The following is a 21104-nucleotide window of genomic DNA, read 5'->3' on the forward strand; positions in this document are numbered from 1 at the left end:
GAAAGCTGATAAAAGCAGTTCAAAACTGTGCTGGCTGAGGGGTGGGGGAGGGTTCTGGCTTGGGTGGCATTCAAAGGCACGGCACAGCAGACTGTGCTGAGGCCAGACCAGGCGCACGCTCGCCTCATTGCCCTCTCCAGAGTTCTGCAGACAGGATTCAGCTGCAGAGGACGCAGCACTCAGTTATTCTCTCATTCATTCTAGAGCAGGACTTGAGCACCTGCTACGGGCTGGGAGCTGGTAAGTCTCTCGCCCACACACTGGTGAGCAAGAGAGCCATGGCTTTTGGCCTCAGAGTGAACAGAATCGCAAACTATTACAGTAAACGTTAATAAGTGCCACTTGAGTGCCTGGAAGTGAACGAGGAACAAAGCATCCTGCCCCACAGCAGAAGAACATCAGGTAAATTTCCAGTGAAGCAGGAACTGCCTGACCCAAGGAAGGGTCAGAGTCTTCAGATTAGAAATGTAAGAAAATTCAGTATCTCCAAACCAATTACCAGTTACCTGGACTCCTCAGTTATACATATATTAGCATCTTTTAAATAATTTTAAGATATTTTATATTTGGAGAATTAGCATAATCACCTGGAGATGCCCATGTCTTAAAACTATTAAGAAAGAGAAGACACCAAGATACATATATTATACATATTTTCAATATGTAATTGTACATATTGTTTTGTATAGAAGATTCCTTTAATGTATTGTGACAACGCATAATTTCAGACATATGTACAGAAAAGAATCACTGTCTTTTTAAATAACAATTTACGATTTAAGACACAAAGCATGACTATGCAAAACTATAGCAATCCATCATGTCTGACAGCAACAGCATCGTGTGCACAGCCAGAGAAACTGCCTGCACGTCCACATCAGAAATCCCTAAAACCCACAGAAATCCCTAAAACCCACAGAAATCCCTAAAACCCACCCATAGCAAATTTCTCTTTACCAGATCTTGTTTCATCTCTGAAAGTTTTCTGTCTCTCAAAGATAAAAATTATAATTCTGTTTCAAAAAGCATATTCAGATACTGTGTACATTTATGGGTTCCTCAGTAATTTATTCTATTTTTTTTAAATGATCTTTGGAACTGAATAAAGATCTTATATTGTTACCAACATGACTCATCAAGTAATCTTAAGCCATAGGCAATATTGCTAATTTGTTTTTCTTATTTAGATTCTGATGGACTGTGGTTGAAAGGTAGTTATTCCTCGACCAAGAAATGTCATATTCTTGCCAGTAAGGAGAATAAAGAGCATCTCATTTTATCCCAGGGCAAGTCTATGACAAGCCGTTATGCTCCAGGCTTTTGTAACATTTCTCTGAGAACAGGCAGGCAGGGAGACAGAGGATTTGCTGAGGTGGAAGGACCGTCACATGTGAGCATCACAGAGTTAGGGGCAGCTGTTCACCTGTGCAGCCACCTGCTGCTGTGGCATCAGCTCCATGTTGCCCAAGAGAGGACGTCACACTGCTCACCCCAGGCTGGGAAATTAGAAACATACTGCCCAGCCGATGAGGGGAGGATGTGAGCAAAACAATAGATATTTTTAAACCTGTTCTGATTACAACTGGCTTTAAAGCTTATTTTTTGGCTAATTTAATTAGGAGCACACAGGAAATTTCTCCGTGAGTGAAGCTGGTCTGGACTACTCTACCGGAATAGGTGACTCTTCCTCACCTTGAAGCAGTTATACTTCCCAGGAATGAGCCATCGTTTTAAGGGCTTTCTCTGGGCAAAGAAGGTCAGTGCATAATCCACTTGCACATTCTCAAAGAGCTACTTTCACTCACAAAATGAAATTGTGTCTTGGCTTACAATAATGTCCAAAGAAGAGAAAATTCTGGGAGTAATCCTAGCTACCATGAAGACAGGAAACCTGTGAAAGGACCTTTCAGTCCTTATTCGTAAGCATTTAACTCTTTGAATAATTGCCATGCAGTTTGTTTTTTTGAGGAGGTGTCTCCATCACCAGGCTGGAGTACAGAGGTACTATTAGTATATCTCACTGTAGCCTTGAGCTTTTGGGCCCAAGGGACCTTTCTGCCTTCACCTCCCAAAGTGTTGGGATTATGAATGTGAATGAACCACCATATCCAGCCAAGTTTGCTTTTAAAGGCTGTTTTCTGTTATTCACATAGTTACTATACTAAATGTTTCCTGATTCGATGTGTAGAAAATTATAGCATAAAATGAGTTAATGTAGAATCTATGTAAATGAGTGAATTAGACGCTACTAAAAGGCACTAAAATCATACAAGTTCTGATAGTTCAGTTTGAGACCTTGCCACTTTGCACCTACACTGCAGCACTGCACAGACAACTCGGTTTCATGACCTTGATCTATAAGTGTCTCCCAGCTGTGTTTGTGTCAGACTGAGTTCTGCTAATTATTGTTGCTGTGTGTTTTCCTGTGCCATCATGAGAATGTCAGAGCTTGAACCAGAGCAGAACCTACATTCATAAATTGGCAGGAGTGGAAATGAACTCAGGGACATGTTGGTACAAGGATATAGGGGTAATGCCATGAAGAAAACAGCAGTGTTTGGGGCAGGTGCTCACACCTGTAATCCCAGCACTCCGGGAGGCCAAGGCAGGTGGATTGCCTGAACTCACAGGTTCCAGATCAACCTGAGCCAGAACAAGATCTTGTCTTTAAAAATAGCCAGGCATTGAAGCAGGAGTCTGTAGTCCCAGCTACTTGGGAGGCTGAGGCAAGAGAATAGCTTGAACCTAAGAGTTTGAGATTGCTGTGAGCTATGACACTGTGGTACTCTACCAAGGGTGACAAAGTGGACTCTGTCTCAAACAAAAAAAGAAAGAAAGAAAAGAAAAGGGCAGTGTACAAATGGATGAAAATTTTTTTTGAGGGGAGAGAAAGGGTCACCGAAGAGGTCAGAGCAGTGAGTGAGGAGCAGAACTGAAGACAACATTGCAAAGATTCATTGAGTTGTCAGCAAAGCATCAATAGAGGAACAATTGGGAAGATGTTCACTGAAGTGCACTCACGGCTCTTGTATCACAACAATGCACCAGATCACACAGCACTGTCTGTGAGGAAGTTTCAGCCGGTAAACAAATAATTGTATTGGAACACCCTCCCTACTCACTTGATCTGGCCCCAATAATTTTTTTATTTACCCAAATATAGAGGAAATATCAATAGGAAGATATTTTGATGACATCAATTTATTACTCTGATGTCCTTCAGAACATCAAGAGTAATACGACTACAGCTCTGATGGCCATTCCAGAAAGAGTTCCGGAACTGCTCTGAAGGGTGCACCAGGTGCTGGCTTGGTGCACAGCTTCCCTGCACCAGGTGCTGGCTTGGTGCACAGCTTCCCTGCACCAGGTGCTGGCTTGGTGCACAGCTTCCCTGCACCAGGTGCTGGCCTTGGTGCACAGCTTCCCAAGAGGAGCGCTTGGAAGGTGATGACACTGATACCCAGCAATAAGGCACGTAGCACCTTTTCCAGAATGAGACCATGAACTGTCAGAACTCATATGTAAAGCATTCTCATGTGTGAAATTTCCTGGTTGCAGAAAAATCTCACTTCCCAGAAATTCTGTTGATAATTAACCTTCCTTAAGCTTTCAATTAGGAAGTAAATACCTAAAATCCACTTAACATTTCAAATTAATTAAAATTTTAAAAGCTGACTAATTTCTAGAGTGCCTATTCATTGTTTATGAGCAAAAGATGCAAATTCTGGTGTGCTGAAATGGTTTTGTTTGTATTGTGCTTCCTCGTGGTTCATTAACCCATTTTTCATATCAGCATCACACATCCTCTTTTTCTCACGTGTGCCCACCATCTGAACGGTGAGAGTGAAGGGAATGCGGGGCAATGAGCCCGTCCTTAGAAAATGAGTTCATCTTCCCTTGGCCAACACGTCCCAGGCGGGGAGGGTCCAGTCAGCCATCACCATCCCAGTGGACCACAGCCTCTGCTAAGGGAACCTATGTTGTATTAGGTGACTCAGAACAAATTTACCTCACACCTCCACTGTACATTATTCTTGTTTGCTACCAGCTTTGGCTTTAAAAAAAAAAAAAAAGAATCCTTCTGGTTGGTCAGTTCCATAACGGTACATGATAAAAGTCTGGAGCTACCTAATCTTTAAAAAATATTGACTGCATTATAAAATCCATGTTTGAGATGCCAACCCCAGGAGGCCGCATTAGTTACACCCTGCTTTCTCTTCTTAGGAAATGACATTAGCTTACCTCTCTGACCTCACTGGAACAAAGGTGTAATGAGTGAACCAAACACTCACACATGAATTCATGAACCAAAACACTCATACACGAATTCCAGCAATGTAGGTGGAAACCAAACACTCAGACATGAATTCCAGCAATGCAGGTGGAAACTAAATTCTTCCTTTTGTAAATGGGTACGAACATTTTCTGCCTTACTAGCATAAATAATAATGATGTTGTGGTTCAGATATTGTCCTTTCTAAACCTCACATTGAAATGTGATCCTCGGGCGGCGCCTGGGGCTCAAAGGAGTGGGGCGCCAAGCCCATATGCTGGTGGTGGCAGGTTCAAACCCAGCCCTGGCCAAAAACTGAAAAAAGAAAGAAAGAAATGCAATTCTCGATACTGGAGGGAGCCCAGTGGGAAGGGTTTGGGTCATGGGGGTGACCCTTGGGGAACGGCCCAGTGCCCTACCTTGGGTGGGTTCTCACACTATTAGTTTCCAGAGAGCTGGCTGTCACAGGAGCCCGGCCCCAGCCCTCCCTTCCACCTCCCTCATCAGCGATGTCTGCACATCTGGCTTTTCTTTGTTTTTTGCCTTGACTGGAAGCAGCCCAAGGTCCTCACCAGAAGTAGGTGCTGCTTTTTACAGCATCTCAGAGCCATATACCAAATAAACCTTTTTCTTTATAAATCACCCAGCCTCAGGTGTTGCTTTGTGGCAACACCAAACGGACTGAGATACCTGAGATACTCAGGTGCTTGTGTGGGTTATATCCCTGAATCCTTCCCCCTGACGGTGAGTCAGGCACTACTACATCTAAGGAACAAAAAGATGCCCACTGGCTCAGCGCCTGTGGCTCAAGCGGCTAAGGCGCCAGCCACATACACCTAAGGTGGCGGGTTCGAATCCCCAGCCCGGGCCCGCCAAACAACAATGACGGCTGCAACCAAAAAATGGCCAGGCATTGTGGCGGGTGCCTGTAGTCCCAGCTACTTGGGAGGCTGAGGCAGGAGACTCGCTTGAGCCCAGGAGTTGGAGGTTGCTGTGAGCGTGATGCCATGGCACTCTACCCAGGGGGATAGCTTGAGGCTCTGTCTAAAAAAAAAAAAAAAAAAAAAAAGATGCCCAGAATTTAAGCAATTTTTCTAGAGTCACATGTTAGTAGGTGGCGCAGGTAACTTTCAAGTCGAGAAAAGTCCAAGCTAGACCACACTCAATCCATACTCCTTTTCAGAGTCTGCATGGAGAAAACCCTTGTATCAGTACAAATCTAACCAAAAAACAAATAATAAAATATATAGTAAGGAAGAAGAGAAGAGAGAGAGAAAAGAGAGAGAGGGAGAGAAAGAGAAATTATTTTGGGGTTTAAACCCAATACAAATTTGCCACTTCTATATCTGGCAGGCTGGTGATCCTTATTCTCTCTCTCTCTGTCTCTCTTAATAACATAAGAAAAAGTGTTCATGTTGAAAGGGACTAATTTATTACCTGGAATATTTAATTGCATATGCCATTTAAACCACAGGAAACGTTAAGTAGAAACATTTGCTATAGATTTTGGAGATAACTATTCTCAAAGAAAAAAAAAAAAACATCACATAAGCACAGAAACAATTTCCAACTGTACAGCTGTGTGTTGTTTCGGAAGTGATAAAAATCACATAAGATCAGCATCAGTTATTCCACAGAGCAAAACTCACCTTTGTAAAGGAGGAATTCATGTATTGCTTATGCTGATTTAAGAGTTCTACCTAGGAAAAGCATCCCCACGGTGTCCCATCTAATCTTGATGCTGAGGGCATACACAAAGTCTGCTGTCATTGTAGCTCAAAGCTGCTGTCTAGGGAAGAAAAAATGCTTTGATAACTCATCATGTCAAAGAAAAAGATTTCAGTGTGTGAAATATTGATTAAAACTTTAACAGAAGATTGGGACTTTCTAAAAGAACCTTGTAAAAGTAACAAGAATAACAAAGAAAATCCAGAGCACGCTTTTTAAGGTTGTTTTCAAAAAGGTTGATCTTTGATTATAGAAAATCTTGTGACAAAATGTACATTATGTTTTAATAGATCATCCCATTTTTCACTAACAATGGCAGTCTTCCTTCATATTGTTGTCATTATTTTATATTTTAAGATCAAAGTGCATTCCCCACGCTTTTTGATTAATAAAAAGAATTCATTTTTGCTCCTAGCCTTGGGGCTATTACTTCTCACAGTCATGCCAGGTAAGAGAAAGAAAATAGAACAAACAGAAACTTACAGTCCGGGAAGACCTATGGGATCGTCTAAGCCTTTCAGTTCTACAACATACACAGCAAATGCTCTAACAACTTTGGGAGACTTCCTGTGCTACTGGGAGATGTAGGAAATTAGAAAGAAGTATGGGAAATAAGGGCCTTAACATTATTATATTATTAAGGATATTTTGAGAAATGTTGAAAACATGGAAAAGTTACATTGAACACATTTTATTGCTTTTGAGAACACGGGGGTGGAGAGAGAAGAAGGTAGAAAGATGGACGGAGACGGGAATTATGTTGACCCTCAGCTAAGTTCTTGTTAGCTCCTCAGAGAGGGAAGAGCAGAGGGGTGTGTGAGTGTGTCTGTGTCTGTGTGTGCGTGTGTCTATGTCTGTGTGTGTGTGTCTATGTGTCTCTGTGTGTGTGTGTCTATGTGCCTGTGTGTGCGTGTGTGTGTCTATGTGTCTGTGTGTGCGTGTCTACATCTGTGTGTACATGTGTGTGTCTACATGTCTCTGTGTCTGTGTGTGTATCTACGTCTGTGTGTGAGTGTGTGTGTCTATGTGTCTGTGTTTGTGTCTATGTCTGTGTGTGCATGTGTGTCTACATCCCTGTGTGCATGTGTGTGTCTATGTGTCTGTGTGTGTATCTATGTCTGTGTGTGCATGTGTGTGTGTCTATGTGTCTGTGTGTGTCTACATCTGTGTGTGCATGTGTCTACGTCTGTGTGTGTGTCTATGTGTGCATGTGTGTGTCTATGTGTCTGTGTGTGCATGTGTGTTACATGTTTGTGGGTGCATGTGTGTGTCTATGTCCCTGTGTGTGTGTCTACATGTCTGTGTGTGCAGGTGTGTCTATGTGTCTGTGTGTGTGTGTCTACATTAGGGTGACCAGACATCCCGCTTTTGGCAGGACAGTCCCACTTTTTAACAATTTGTCCTGCATCCTGCAGCAAAAAAGTCCCGAGTTTTGGAAAGAATGCAGGAATGGGCGGGAGAACAGGAAGGGAATATACGGCTTTCGGAGGCCAGGTGGCTATTTCGCCAGAATATGAGTTTTATATTATTTTTGTTAATTTTATAATGTTAAACTGTAATAATAACAAATAATTATTGAGAAGTGATTATTGAGAACTGCTTATCAAAGTTTGCATTGTTGTCAGGCCCGCCCTGCCCCACCCCTACCCCCCGGCCATGTTGTCCCACTTTACAAATGTTAAAATCGGGTCACCCTAGTCTACATGTCTGTTTGTGCATGTGTGTGTGTCTACGTGTCTGTGTGCATGCGTGTTACATGTCCATGTGTGTGTGTCTACACGTCTGTGTGCATGCGTGTGCATATGCAGTGTTGTCCGGCTGCCCCGCTGCCTTCCTTGAACTGCCCTCCTGTGCTCACCATGCCCCTACTCTGATGACCTCAGCACAAATGATGGGTTTGAAAACCTAGCTCCTATTCTTTGATTCATCGAAGGTTTCCAAAAACGTATTATAGTACAAAATACACATGGTATTTTTAGAGGACGTGTGATGAGAGCAAATTATATGGGCGCCATGTCTAGAAAACACTGAACAGTCAAGAAGCCTCAGTTGACACAAGGTGGGGACCGCTGGGGACCCAGGCCGCGTAGTGGGCCCTGTCTTTCTCTGAGACTCACTTCACTCTGAGACCAGTGGGTCTGGGGACCTATTTCTTTACTGCTAAAACTTAAAGGGGGATGCAAAACACTTCTAGAGCTCTCTGAGAATATCATTATGTGAAATGTGAAAAAGGGAGTGTTTCTCAGGCCTCCAGGGTACGGTAGTCTGGGTAAGTGAGGAGAGTGCTGGAGAGGGGCTCAGAATCTGAGGGAGGGAAGCGGGGCTGGGGGCTCTGTGTCCACCACCAGCTGTGTGATCTTGGAAAGTGGCATGGATGCTGACTCAGTTTCTCTTCCACCGAACAGGAAAATAATTACCCTCCCTCATGGGATTATTGTGCAGATCCAGAAGTGAGCTCATCTAAAGGGCTCAGGCTCAGGACTGTGGCACAATATGCACTCACACCCCCTTAGGAGCGAGGGAAGGTTAGCGCAGGTTTACAGTGTCCTGAAAATTCATATGGCTTTTAGATTTTAACCTGTAGGTTTATAACTCGATTTCCCATGAAGCTGCACAGCCCCACGTCAACTTTATCCCCTGGGGTGTCTCTTTTTTCATCTTTCTGGCAGGGCCATGGTCTCAGAAGTAGTATTCTATGACTTTCTAAATAAAACTGAAAAAGGATACAGTTAGCCCATTCATTTAAAGACAGTCACTCTTTTACTCTTCTTCCTTGTCACCCTTTTTAAATGAATTTGTCTAAAATATTCAAAAGTTAAGAAAAACTCTGGAGATTCTCCCAAGGTTGTTTTGGCCTCTTGCCTCAGCATTTCACATTAACATATCAGAGCATGTTCTGAACACCCAGGGACTCGCAAAAACGTCTTTCTTCCTAACTTTCTCTGTCAAACTCCTGGCCCTCTCAGTCCTTCAAATCACCGTATATTGTAGATAGCCAGACACATCCGATCATTTTCCTAATGCTATGGTCTGTGATTAATACCGTTCCTTTGGGACTTGGTCAGAAACGTCAGCCCTGTGTGGTGTTTGCACTGAGGGAGGGAGTATTGACCAGCTCTGACCTTTATCACGCGTGGTATCAATAAGCAATTTAAACTCAGGGAGAAGGTCAGGGTAAAGATAAAAAAGCTATTTTCAAGAGAAAGGATTGTAAGCGATATTTAATTAAATTGGCTGCATTACCTTAAATTTATGGAGCCTCTATCCTCTCACACGGCTCAATAAATGTCCTACACCTCCCATTCCATGATGCTGGCTGGAGCACAGCTTGGTTTAATTGGGCCTCTGTAATCAATTTTTGGCCATTTTGCTACACGGCATAGACAATTTCTGATATGTTAGAAGAATACCATTTTGCTTGATATATCATTAAGATTGGGCAACATATGTAAATGTCCAATATCCTCAATATTTCAATCTTTAACTTTCCATATTTTGGATATTTCCCAGCATGTAATATCAGTACAACTAAATTACCCGTGAACTTATCTCCCCACATGTCTTGGAGCACTAAGTTCACTCTCCAGCCTCTCCTGGAGCCTTGCACAGCTTGACTCTATCAGCTGACCTCGATCTTTCACAGTTGCTACAAATATAAATGTGTACAGGAGCCAGGCACATAAAACTAATGGATAAAGCAGGTTTAAGATGAAATCAGTCCATGCTAACATATACTTTCAGGGAGCCGTATAGGGTAACAGAATTAATATCCGTCTGCAAATTATAGGCTGTAATTTTTCGAGAAGATAGGGTCTGATTTTTCCATAAGCTATGGGTCTGTTTAGATTTAAATGAGAAAACCTCAGGCCCGGCTCTTGTCTGTTTCAGAATTTCTTCAAACCATTTTCCATGTGGAGCTGTGGCCTGGACCTGGACGAAGGTGGCCCACGGGCAGGCCGCAGGTTCACATGTATTCATTGGAATCGATTCTTCAAGCTCATTCAGGATTCCTGGAACTTCAGCAAAAATGGGCTCTGTGCAGTCTCCTGGGGGAAAGGGCCTGTGGTTTTGGTTGTTCTATGTCAGCGGTTCTCAATCTGTGGGTCGTGACCCACAGGAACTGTATTAAAGGGCCACAGCCCTAGGAAGGTTGAGAACCACTGTTCTATATTAATGTTTCAAAACCACGTGGTGAGTGTCGCCTCAGGTCACATGTGGCATCTTCATCAGGGTCACACATAATTTCACAGCATGGGCCCTTAGAAAGGCTCCCATGCTCAGACGACCAGCTCAGCGGAGGCCTCTCAGGAGAGGGCCTTGGTGGGGGGGGGCCTCTCAGCAGAGGGCCTCTCGGGGGAGGGCCTTTGAGGGTGGAGAGTCCTGGCGTTTCTCCTTGCCTATGTCACCCTGGCCGTCACACACTTATTTTGTTTTTTGTCTGAACAAATCTTCATTCTCAAGCCTTTATTTTTCATCACTAGAAAAAAAAAAAAAATCAAAGTGCTCTCTAAAAAAAAATCTTGTGTTCAGACATACTGGAAACGGGCACACAAACACCTAAAAGGTGTAGTCACAGTGACCTTGAAACATATTTCAAGGCTCCACCAAACATGTGTTTTATTTAATTCTAATTTCAATTAAAAACTGTGTCACAAACCATGTCTTGGGGGGGGATGCTTGTGAGACCTGCTAGGAGCTGCAAGACTTACTGCAGAACCACCAAGTTTAACTCCTTCCCGCCCTATCATGGAGTGTTTAAAAACAGCTACTAGCCTGAGCAACGTCACCCAAGCTCTGAGTTCTGGGGCTGAACTTGCCACACCAGCATCCATCCCACTGGGGTCCCCAGCAGAGTCTCCCCCAGGGAATATGTTTTGCAGAATTCAGGAATTTACCAATAGTTTCATTTTACAATTTGTTGTAAATTAACAGACCCGTGGGAAGTATAGTGATTCATTGATTACGATCTAGAGTAATAGATATAGAAGTACTATTTAGATCTTTTTTCTCCACCAGTGCACATGAGGTCTCTTTATCTTCTGTGTAAACAACAGTCACCCCAGTTCATTGTGGAAGCATCTTGGATACCCTGTCAAATTCAGCTCAAGTAATGACATGCTGAGGAGGGAGAGTGGTCCACTCCCCAGGGCCAGGCTCAAAACCTCAGCCTGGCCAAGGTGCAGGGTGGTCTCACATGTACAAATCCTGAATTCCACCCAACTGGCCTGGTACAAGGCAGAGGGTCAGAGAACTCCTGAGATGGGTAAGAAGGCTCAGAGCCCTCACATTTCCCAGCTCAGACCCAGGCCATCTGCCAAGCATCACTGCTACCCTCACCTGTACCAGGTCACAGACAGCAGCAGGAGAGACAAAAGTTTTGACAAATGTAATTCAAAGTCACAACGGGCCAAGTTCACCAGGACCCAGGTATTATGAGAACTCCAACAAGAAGAGCCAACACACACCACCTTGAACCAGGTCTCACTCACTGCTGCTCACTGGGCGCTGGTGCTGCTGGAGACACAGCTGCTTGGGCAAACTAGTGTTCCTAACCGGCTTCTCAGCTGAACCCTTGGTCTCCATCTCCCTGACTTCCTCTCTACGGTCAGACCGCTCTCTGCCGTCCCTCTAGGTCCCTTGGCAGCCTAGATCTTAACTGTTGCAGACTGCCAGGATGGCTTGCCATTGTAAAAACCCTTCACGTTCCCAAACTTCTTCCCAACACACTAATACTGGCTCAAGTCTAAACTTCTCCTCAACTATTGGCTTCCTCCTTCCTCTCTCCAAATTTATGAAAAAATTTCTTTTCCTGTGTCTGGCTAATGATTGTCAAGAAACTACTAAATTTATAGAGTAGCTTTTTTGTTTGTTTGTTTTTTGAGACAAAAGTCTTACTCTGTTGCCCTGGGTAGAGTACCGTGGCATCACAGCTCACAGCAACCTCAAACTCTTGGGCTTAAGCAATTCTCTTTCCTCTGCCTCCCAAGTAGCTGGGACTACAGATGCCCACCACAACGGTCAGCCATTTTTTTGTTGCAGTCATTTAGCTGGCCCAGGCTGGGCTCAAACCTGGCAACCTCGGTGTATGTGGCCAGCGCCCAAACCACTGTGCTACAGGCACCAAGCCAATTTATAGAGTAGCTTTACAAACATATTCTAGGGAGTTGGGGTGATTCAATGCAATGAGCTAAGACTTAAGACTTAGATAGACATAGTTTCAAAGACGTCCTCCCTGTGCTGTGGGACACAGGAAAATGGACCAAGTTTAGGAATTTTCTAATTTAGTTAATAAGATGAATAAAATGACTAGCACTATCCCTGGCATATGGCTATTATTTTTGAGGTTAACAGTCCTTAGAGTGACATGAGTCAGTATGAAAGTAACTTTTTTGGACAAAACACTTAGAAAAGTTTGTGGTTATATTAGAGAGAATTGATGATGAAGCACAGAGGACAGAGGGGCTGTTTTCTACTTAGAAACACATTTACTGGCACACCCTTCTTCCTTGAACACCAGAAAATTTTCCTTGAAGTAATGAATGTGGTCAGATAATGCTTTGAAAAAATTCCTGTTACATCAAGAATCCTCCTGTCTCACGACGTTGTTGTCCCTGAACTTCTTATGATGTCTGGAAATTCCCACCTGCCTGGCCACTACTATGAGCCACTCATGGTCAATACTTGCTTTAAACGTGGGCGAGTGGTATGGGTGGGATAACAGATTAAACCAATATCATCAGGCAAACCCCCCAGGAAAAGAGGTCAACATGTGATGCAGGAAAGAGAATTTTTTCGTGTTCAGTTTTTGCTGCTCAGAAAAGCAAAGCTGATACGAGAAAGCTGCACAAACTGCATCATTTGGGGCTGTCCCAGGGAGGCAGGGCCAGCGAGGGCAGAAACAGATTGGTGGATGGAAAGGCCGTACATGTAATAGATGTCTTGACCCTAAATAGGTCTCCAAACTCTCCAGAAGTTTTCTTAATTTTCCCCTTTTTTAATTTTATTGAGCTTTTAAAAACTCTATGTATAAGCCCGTGGATAATTAGGAAGGATATTTTATTAAAGGCAAGGTATTCAGTATTTACAATTAGAGCAGCACAGTCCTCGGCATGAAAATATTCATGTCTATGAAATATTTTTGAGCACTTGACACACATCAGTTTCCTTTCCAGATAGGGGTGATTCTGTGGAAATACAAGGATAAACAGTTCAGGTTTTCTAGCCTAAGAGCCACAGCACTCTAGCAGAGGAGTCAATGTATACAGGACATACGGCATTGCAGAAGACGCCTGTCCCTTCAATACAGGAGTCAAATGCCTCATCTATCAAGGCCTAACTGATCCAAATCTAAGGCAACGTGCTCTTTTCCCTGTAAAAACGCAATCTCCTACAAATGCATCGATTACTTTAATTACCACACTGTGTAACTACCAATAACAGGCTTACGTGTCTATCCCCACCACTAAACCTTAAGCTTCTTTAAAGTGAAAGAGTAACTTATTTTTAATTCTGCACCCTTAAGACCTGACACAGAGTTTGATTTATTAATGGGCACTGAAATAGTTCCTGAATGAATGAGTGAATGAATGAATGCTATAGCAACACCGTGAACTGTCTTTGAAGGAAGTGTGAAAAGGCAAAACATTAATTCCAGTCAAGAGCAAGGCACCACCGAGGAGAAAACCTTCAACTTGGATGCTGAAGGATGAGACACATTATGCCTGAACACAGCCAGACAAAGCCCCACAGATCTCTAACCTCACTCTCAATGCGTTCAGCTAACTTGCTTAGAGTGTCCAAACACAAACCTGAAGACAGCTTGTCAAAATAAGCTGGAAATTGCTTAGGGAAATGTGTTGAAGCTCAAAGCAGCAAAAGTATTTTTCAAGCCGTGAAAGGAAGAATTTGTGGGGGAAAAAAACACTGAGAAAATTCATAGTGGTGAAGTTGTTCAATGCACAGCATATACCAGGCATTGCCTGGCCTCTTCCCTGGATCTCAGGACACACAGCTGGAATGTGCATGAGGTTGTGATGCAACTAACCCTTCACTAGAGCCCCGGAGGGGAGCTGGCGGAGGCAGCAGGGTGTCATGTGGTCCATGGGATTGCACACGTCGGGTCTCCTCACATGGAACCTGTCACCAGTCATTCTCTTCTTGCCTGAAGGGGGCAAATCATCTTTCTAATATTTTCCCAGATATTTTAATGCTGAGGGCTGAATGATGTGTGAGAAAATCTTGCCTAAAAATAGGAGAGAAACATGTCAAGGCATTATCGTGGCCAATCTGACGTGGAGCAGTCTAAGAAAACCAGATCTCCAGTGAAGTAAACTACAATAGCAGATGCATCATACTGAATGGATGTGTGACCACAGACTTAACCAATATTGGTATATGTCTTGACAAGTAGTAAGCTAAACGTCTGAGCTATCCCATGGAAAGATGGTTTTGAAGGTCATAAATTTAATTGCACTCAAAAATATTGCTTTATTTTTCTTGGTTTAAAGGGAGTCCAGTGGTGATGGGTAGCAGACTTTCACTTCTATCTGTCTTGCAAAGTGTGCTGCCTTTTAAGGGTTGCATTGGCTAAGGGAGGGAAACGGCATCCAGCCAGTGTTTTGTGTCCATATGGAAAAAGACTATAATTTAACTGGAGTCTGTATTTGCCAGACAGCATCTGAATTATCTGCTTTCTAGTTACAAATGCAGTATTTTAAAAAGATCAAAGATCAAATAGATTATGTAGACGGAAGGACAGCTATAGTGAGGTATGTCAGAATATCCCAGCAGACCAGCACAGACTAAGGAGCTGGGAATAGTAAAGCCCAAGGAAAAAGACTACGGAGATGACAACAATAGCTAAAGAATTGTCACGTATAAGGTAAGCAAATCTTGTTTAGTTCTGCGGCAGAAAGCAAGTTATAGTGAAAAGGCAGGAGTTACAAGAGGATAGACTTTATCTTAAAGTGTGTGAATAAATGTAATCAGCACGGAGGTCTGTTGCTTAGAGAAATATCAACAAAGCCCTTTAAACAGAAGCTGGGACCATCCATGTGGGATGTTGAGAGAGATTATGATCCGAGATAGAAATCTGGACTAAATGACCTTACTTTCTCTTCATAACTATACAATTGACCAACCTGTTTTTTGGTGAATTACAAGGAAATAGTAATAAACATGATATGGTTTCAGATAAGAATAAATAGTAGTTCCATGTAGTACAACAGAGAGCTGAGAAACAGAAATTTAATTTATAATAAAGGAACACCACAAGTCAAGGAGTAAAAGGTCATGTTTTAGTATGTATTGTTAGAAATGATAGCTCATTATATGGGGGAAAAAAGATTGGATCACTACTAGCAAACATGAAAAAGAGGATTCCAAAAGAATTAAACACTAAATATTAAAACTAATACTATAAAGTAATAGAAGGAAATGTTGGTGAATATCCCCGTGGTAAGAGAGTCTTCTTAAAATTTCAAAAGCACAAACCATAAAGCCAAACCTTATTTCATTAAATTATGCAAAATTAAGAATTCATGACCATAACACACTGCAGACATGTGCAACATAAGAAAAAAGGAAACTTAAAACCCACAAAAAGCAGAGCAATCAGACTTAGAATTCCTTCAAATCAATAGGTCAACCCTAATAGAGAAAACGGCAAAAGATCTGAATGAGAATTTTAGAGCAGAGAAATCAAAAAAAGCTAAGAAACACATGAAAAGAGGTGTTCAAAACCATTAGTGAACAGACAATTACACATTTAAAGACCATGAAATTATGTCATACCTATTACATTGCAAAACAAATTGAAATACTGAATAATACAAAGTATTGGCACAGATAAGAAATGCATGAATTTCCATGTGCTGCTGATGCTGAGAATATAAACTATAATTTCCATTTTGGAGAGACATTGTCATTTCCTAATAAAACAAAATTATATATGTCTTATGATGCAGGAATTCCACTCTTTGGTGTACAGAAATTCTTCCATAAGACATGAGATATATAGAGAGAGATATTTGTTGTAGCATTATTTCTAGCAATTGGAAGTCTGAGGCAACTTGGGAATGAATTACCACAAGGGTAGAAAAGAAAACAAGGCAAAAGCACACCATAAAACATCATGCATAGAGTGGAAGCAATGGATTAGAGGGGCACAGAGAAACGTGAATGTCCTCAGAACACAGAGGTAGATTAACAGCCCCTCCTTTCTTCTGATTTCCATTTGCCTGAAATACTGTTTTCCATTCCTTAATCGGGAGCCTTGATTAACCTAACCTTCAAGGTTAGGTGCATTCCCTGGAGATGGCATATGGATGGCTTGTATTTTTTTATCCAATCAGCCAGCCTGCACCTCTTCATGGGGAATTCAAGCCATTAACATTTGTCGAGAGAATTGATAAGTGTGGTGGAGTTCTAGTCATCTTATTTTGTGAGAGTCCTGGGGTAGTTTTATCCTTTGCACCACTGTGGAAGCTAAGTTTTGACCTTTGGCTTCTAGGTGTTTACTTGCTAGTGAGTTTAGCTTCTAGGTGTTTACTTGCTAGTGAGTTTAGCTTCTAGGTGTTTACTTGCTAGTAGTCCATTGTGATGGTGAGTGTTGAGAACAGGTCTAAGTATTTCCTATAGGGCTGGTCTTTTTGTGGAGAATTTCCTCAGCGTTTGTGTATCTGCAAAAGATTTTATTTCTCCTTCAGTTTTGAAACTTAACTAGCAGGATACAGAATTCCAGGCTGAAAATTGTTTTGTTTAAGATTAAAGGCAGGTTGGGCACGGTGGTTCATGCCTGTGATCCTGGCACTCTAGAAGGCCGAGGTGGGTGTCTTGTCTGAACTCAATAGTTCAAGACGATCCTGAGCCAGAGTGAGCCTTCACCTCTCAAAATAGCCAGGCATTGTAGCAGATACCTGTAGTGCTACATACTTTGGAGGCTGAGGCAAGAGAATTGCTTGAACCCAATGCCACAGCACTATACCAAGGGCAACTAAGTGAGACTCCATCTCAAAAAATAATTAATTAATTAATTAAAAAATAAATAAAAGAGAGTTAAAGGTAGATGATCATTTCTCCTGGCTTGAAAAGTTTCAGTTGAAAAGTCTGTTGTCACACCAATGGCTCTGCCCCTGCAGGTCAGTTGGCTCTTAATCCTGGCTGCTTGCAGAATTACCTCTTTTGTCTTGACTTCGGACAGGTTCATCACAATATGTCTTGGTGAAGCTTTGTTTGAGTTGAGATGACCTGGGTTGTGATATCCCTCTAAAACAGAGGTTCCAACCTGTGGGTCATGACTCACAGGAACTGTATTAAAGGGTCATGGCATTAGGAAAGTTGAGAACCACTGTTCCTTAAAAGGAGTGTGTCAGAATCTTTAGTGGAACTTGGGAAGTTTTGATTATGATAATCTCCAGTAGGTCTTCCATGCCTTTGGGACAATCTTCTTCCCCTCCAGGGATCCCTATTATTCATACGTTTGAATACTTTATGAAGTCTCATAGTTCTCTGAGTGATGGTTCTGCTTTCTCTCTCTTATTTTCTGCCACTTTAATTACCTGGGTTAACTTAAGAACTTTATCCTCTAGCTCTGAGATTCTTTCTTCTCCGTGGTCTAATATATTTTTTGTACTTTCTACTGCATTCTTACATTCCCCGATTGTCTCCTCCATTTCCATAAGCTTCACTTTATCCTTTCTATATTCTGCACATCTCTCACACAACTCTTGGTTCTGTCTTTTCATTTTCTCACCTATTCTTTTATTGTCTTTCATCCATTTTGCTAGATTTTTTCTGTTGGTTCCTCCTCATGTGTGTTTTCTTCTCATCACACTTGACCTGTTTTTTCTTTCTCACTTCTGCCTTTGCCTTAAATTACCATGTCACAGAGCTTAGGGATGAAGTAGCCACTTGGTATAAAGCCAAAAGGAAAAGAAGGGTTAGAGCAAACTGCGAGAAAGAAGTGGAAAAGAAAGAAAGATGAAAAAGAAGGAAAGAAACAAAAGGAAGGGGAATAACAGGAAAGAATCGAAAACCAGAAAAGAAGGAAGACAGAAAGAGAGAATGAGAGTGACAGGGGAAATGGTGTTGTTCAGCCAACAGCTAACACCATACTGAATGGAGTAAAACTGAAAGTTTCCCCACTTAGAACTGGAACCAGACAAGGTCATCCTCTATCACCACTACTATTCAACATAGTGCTGGAAGATGTAGTCAATGAGATCAGGCTAGAGAAGTAAATAAAGGGCATCCAAATGGGGGCAGAGGAGGTCAAACATTTGCTCTTTGCTGAAGATATGATCTTATACTTAAAGAACCCCAAAGACTCAACCATAAGACTCCTGGAAGTGATCAAAAAATACAGTAATGTCTCAGGATATAAAAATCAATGTCCACAAATCAGTAGCCTTTGTATATGCCACTAATGGCCAAGATGAGAAGCTAATCAAGAATACAACTCCATTCATAGTAGCTTTAAAAAAAAATGAAATACCCAGGAATAAACTTAACAAAAGAGGTGAAGGATCTCAAAAGAGGTGAAGATATTAATGAATGGAAGATCATAACGTGTTCATGGCTAGGAATAATTAACATTGTTAAAATGTCTATACTACCCAAAGCAATCTACAGATTCAATGCAATTACCATTAAAATTACCAACATCATACTTTGAAGAACTGGAAAAAATAATACTTCATTTTATATGGAACCTGAAAAAAAAACAGATAGTCAAGGCAATTCTTAGTAATACAAACAAAGTCCACAGTATCACCCTACCAGACTTTTAACTATACTACAAGGTCCTAGTGATCAAAACAGCATGGTATTGGCACAAAAATAGGACACAGACATTTGGAATCAATTAGAAAACGAAATGAAACAAACATCTTACATCCACCTGATCTTTGATAAACCAAACAAGAGCACACACTGAGGAAAAGAATCCCTGTTCAATAAATGGTGCTGGGAGAATTGGACATCCACATGAAAAAGACTGAAACTGGACCTGCACCTTTCACCACTCACAAAAATCAATTCAAAATAGATGACAGGTTTACACCCATAGCTCAAAATGGTTGAGAGATTTAAATTTAAAGCATGAAACAACAAAAAATCCTCAAAGAAAGTGTGATAAAAAATCACTTACAGATACTGGCCTGGGGAAAGATTTTAGAAGAAGACTTCCTTGGCAATTGCAACAACAAAAATAAACAAATGGGACTTAATTAAACTGGAAAGTTTCTATACATCTAAGGAAACCACAACCAAAGCAAATAACCCTCAGAATAGGAAAAAGTATTTTCATATTATGAATTGGACAAAGGCTTGATAACTAGGATATACAAAGAATCCAAATTAATCAACTAAAAAAAAAGCCAAAAATCCCATAGATCACTGGGCAAGAGAGATAAACAGAACCTTCGCTTGGAAGACAAATGAATGTCTAACAAACATATGAAAAAATACTCATTGTCCCTGATTATCACAGAAGTACAAATCAAAACCACCCTGAGATGTCACCTAACCCTCCTAAGATCAGCCCACATCACAAAGTCCCAAAACTGCAGATGTTGGCACAGATGTGGAGAGAGGGGAACACTCTTACATTGTTGTTGGGATTGCAAACTAATACAGCCTCTTTGGAAGAAAGTATGGAGGATCTTCAATGATCTCAAATTAGGTCTCCCATTTGACCCCAGAAGCCCACTACTAGGCATCTACCCAAAAGAAAAAAACAATCATTTTATCATAAGGACATTCACACTAGATTGTTCATCGCAGCTTACTTTACAATCCCCAAGATGTGGAATCATCTGAAATACCCATCAACTCAGGAATGAATTAACAAATTTTGGTACAGACACATCATGGAATACTATTCAGCCATAACAAAGATGGTGACTTCACATCTTTTGTAATATCCTGGATGGAGCTGAACCACATTCTTCTTAGTAAAGTATCGCAAGAACAGAAAAACAATTATCCAATGTACACAACATTAATATGAAGCCAGTAGACTACCTGATGCATGCCCACATGGGTGACAACCTCATTTCATTTGAAGTTTGGGAGAGGGGTAACAGGACGGGGAGGGGGGGGCTCTCACCTTTTGTGTGTGGAACGTAACCACCAGAGGGACTCTACCTTAAAAAAGCAAATATTTGACCTGGTGAAGGTTGTTTGTACCCTCACAGTAACATGAAATAAATTTACTTAAAGAGATAGATTGGGCAGCACCTGTGGCTCAAAGGAGTAGGGCGCCGGCCCCAAATGCCAGAGGTGGCAGGTTCAAACCCAGCTCCAGCCAAAAACTACTTAAAAAAAAAAAAAGAGAGAAAGAGATAGATTGACAGAAAGATAGATAGATACATAGACAGATAAATCATATATAATCTATACTGTGAAATACAGGTGCACAAAATAATTCACATTTGCTAAGACACGCACATGCAAAATTAAACACAGTAATATATAATGTCTACTGGATAAATAGGGATGAGCGGAATGTAAGAATAAAGAAAGAGAACAAGCGATGGACTTCTGTGTATCCTGCAGGATAAGGTACCACCCATTTCTGCAGAAGATGTTGCCTATACCTAAGTTTTCCTTTCAGCTTATAATGTGCACCCCTGTATGGAAGAACAGAAAAAGGGAATTCTTTCTGAATTTTTCACTTTGAAACAGCTTTCGGCTATGTACCAAAATGTAATATTTCAATCACTTTTAAAGGTTTCATTTCTTAACGGAAGAAAAGTTTAATTTGCTGATAATATGGAACTGCTATAATAGCTTATTAAACATAAAGGATAAAAGAACTAGTGAAGCTTTAAAAAGGTAATTAAAAGAGCTGATGTGTGACTAATGCATTTACTCAGCCTCTTCTAACGGTAAGTCATGATAATGCTAAAATTTTTACTATATATTTAAGTTATTATTGTTGCGGAAATTTCTGTCTCCATCAACGGTCAAAGTCCTGTCGTATTTCTGCATTTGAGCCACCACAAGTAGTAAAGGACATACTCAGTGCCGGATGCACGCAAACCCTGCCCGCTGCAGCCCTGCAGGGCTCCTTACAGGAAAGTACACAGACCCTGTGTCTGGA

This window comes from Otolemur garnettii, unplaced genomic scaffold (genome assembly GCF_000181295.1).
Source record: "Otolemur garnettii isolate 467f Iridium unplaced genomic scaffold, OtoGar3 scaffold00030, whole genome shotgun sequence".
In the NCBI taxonomy this organism is placed as follows: domain Eukaryota; kingdom Metazoa; phylum Chordata; class Mammalia; order Primates; family Galagidae; genus Otolemur; species Otolemur garnettii.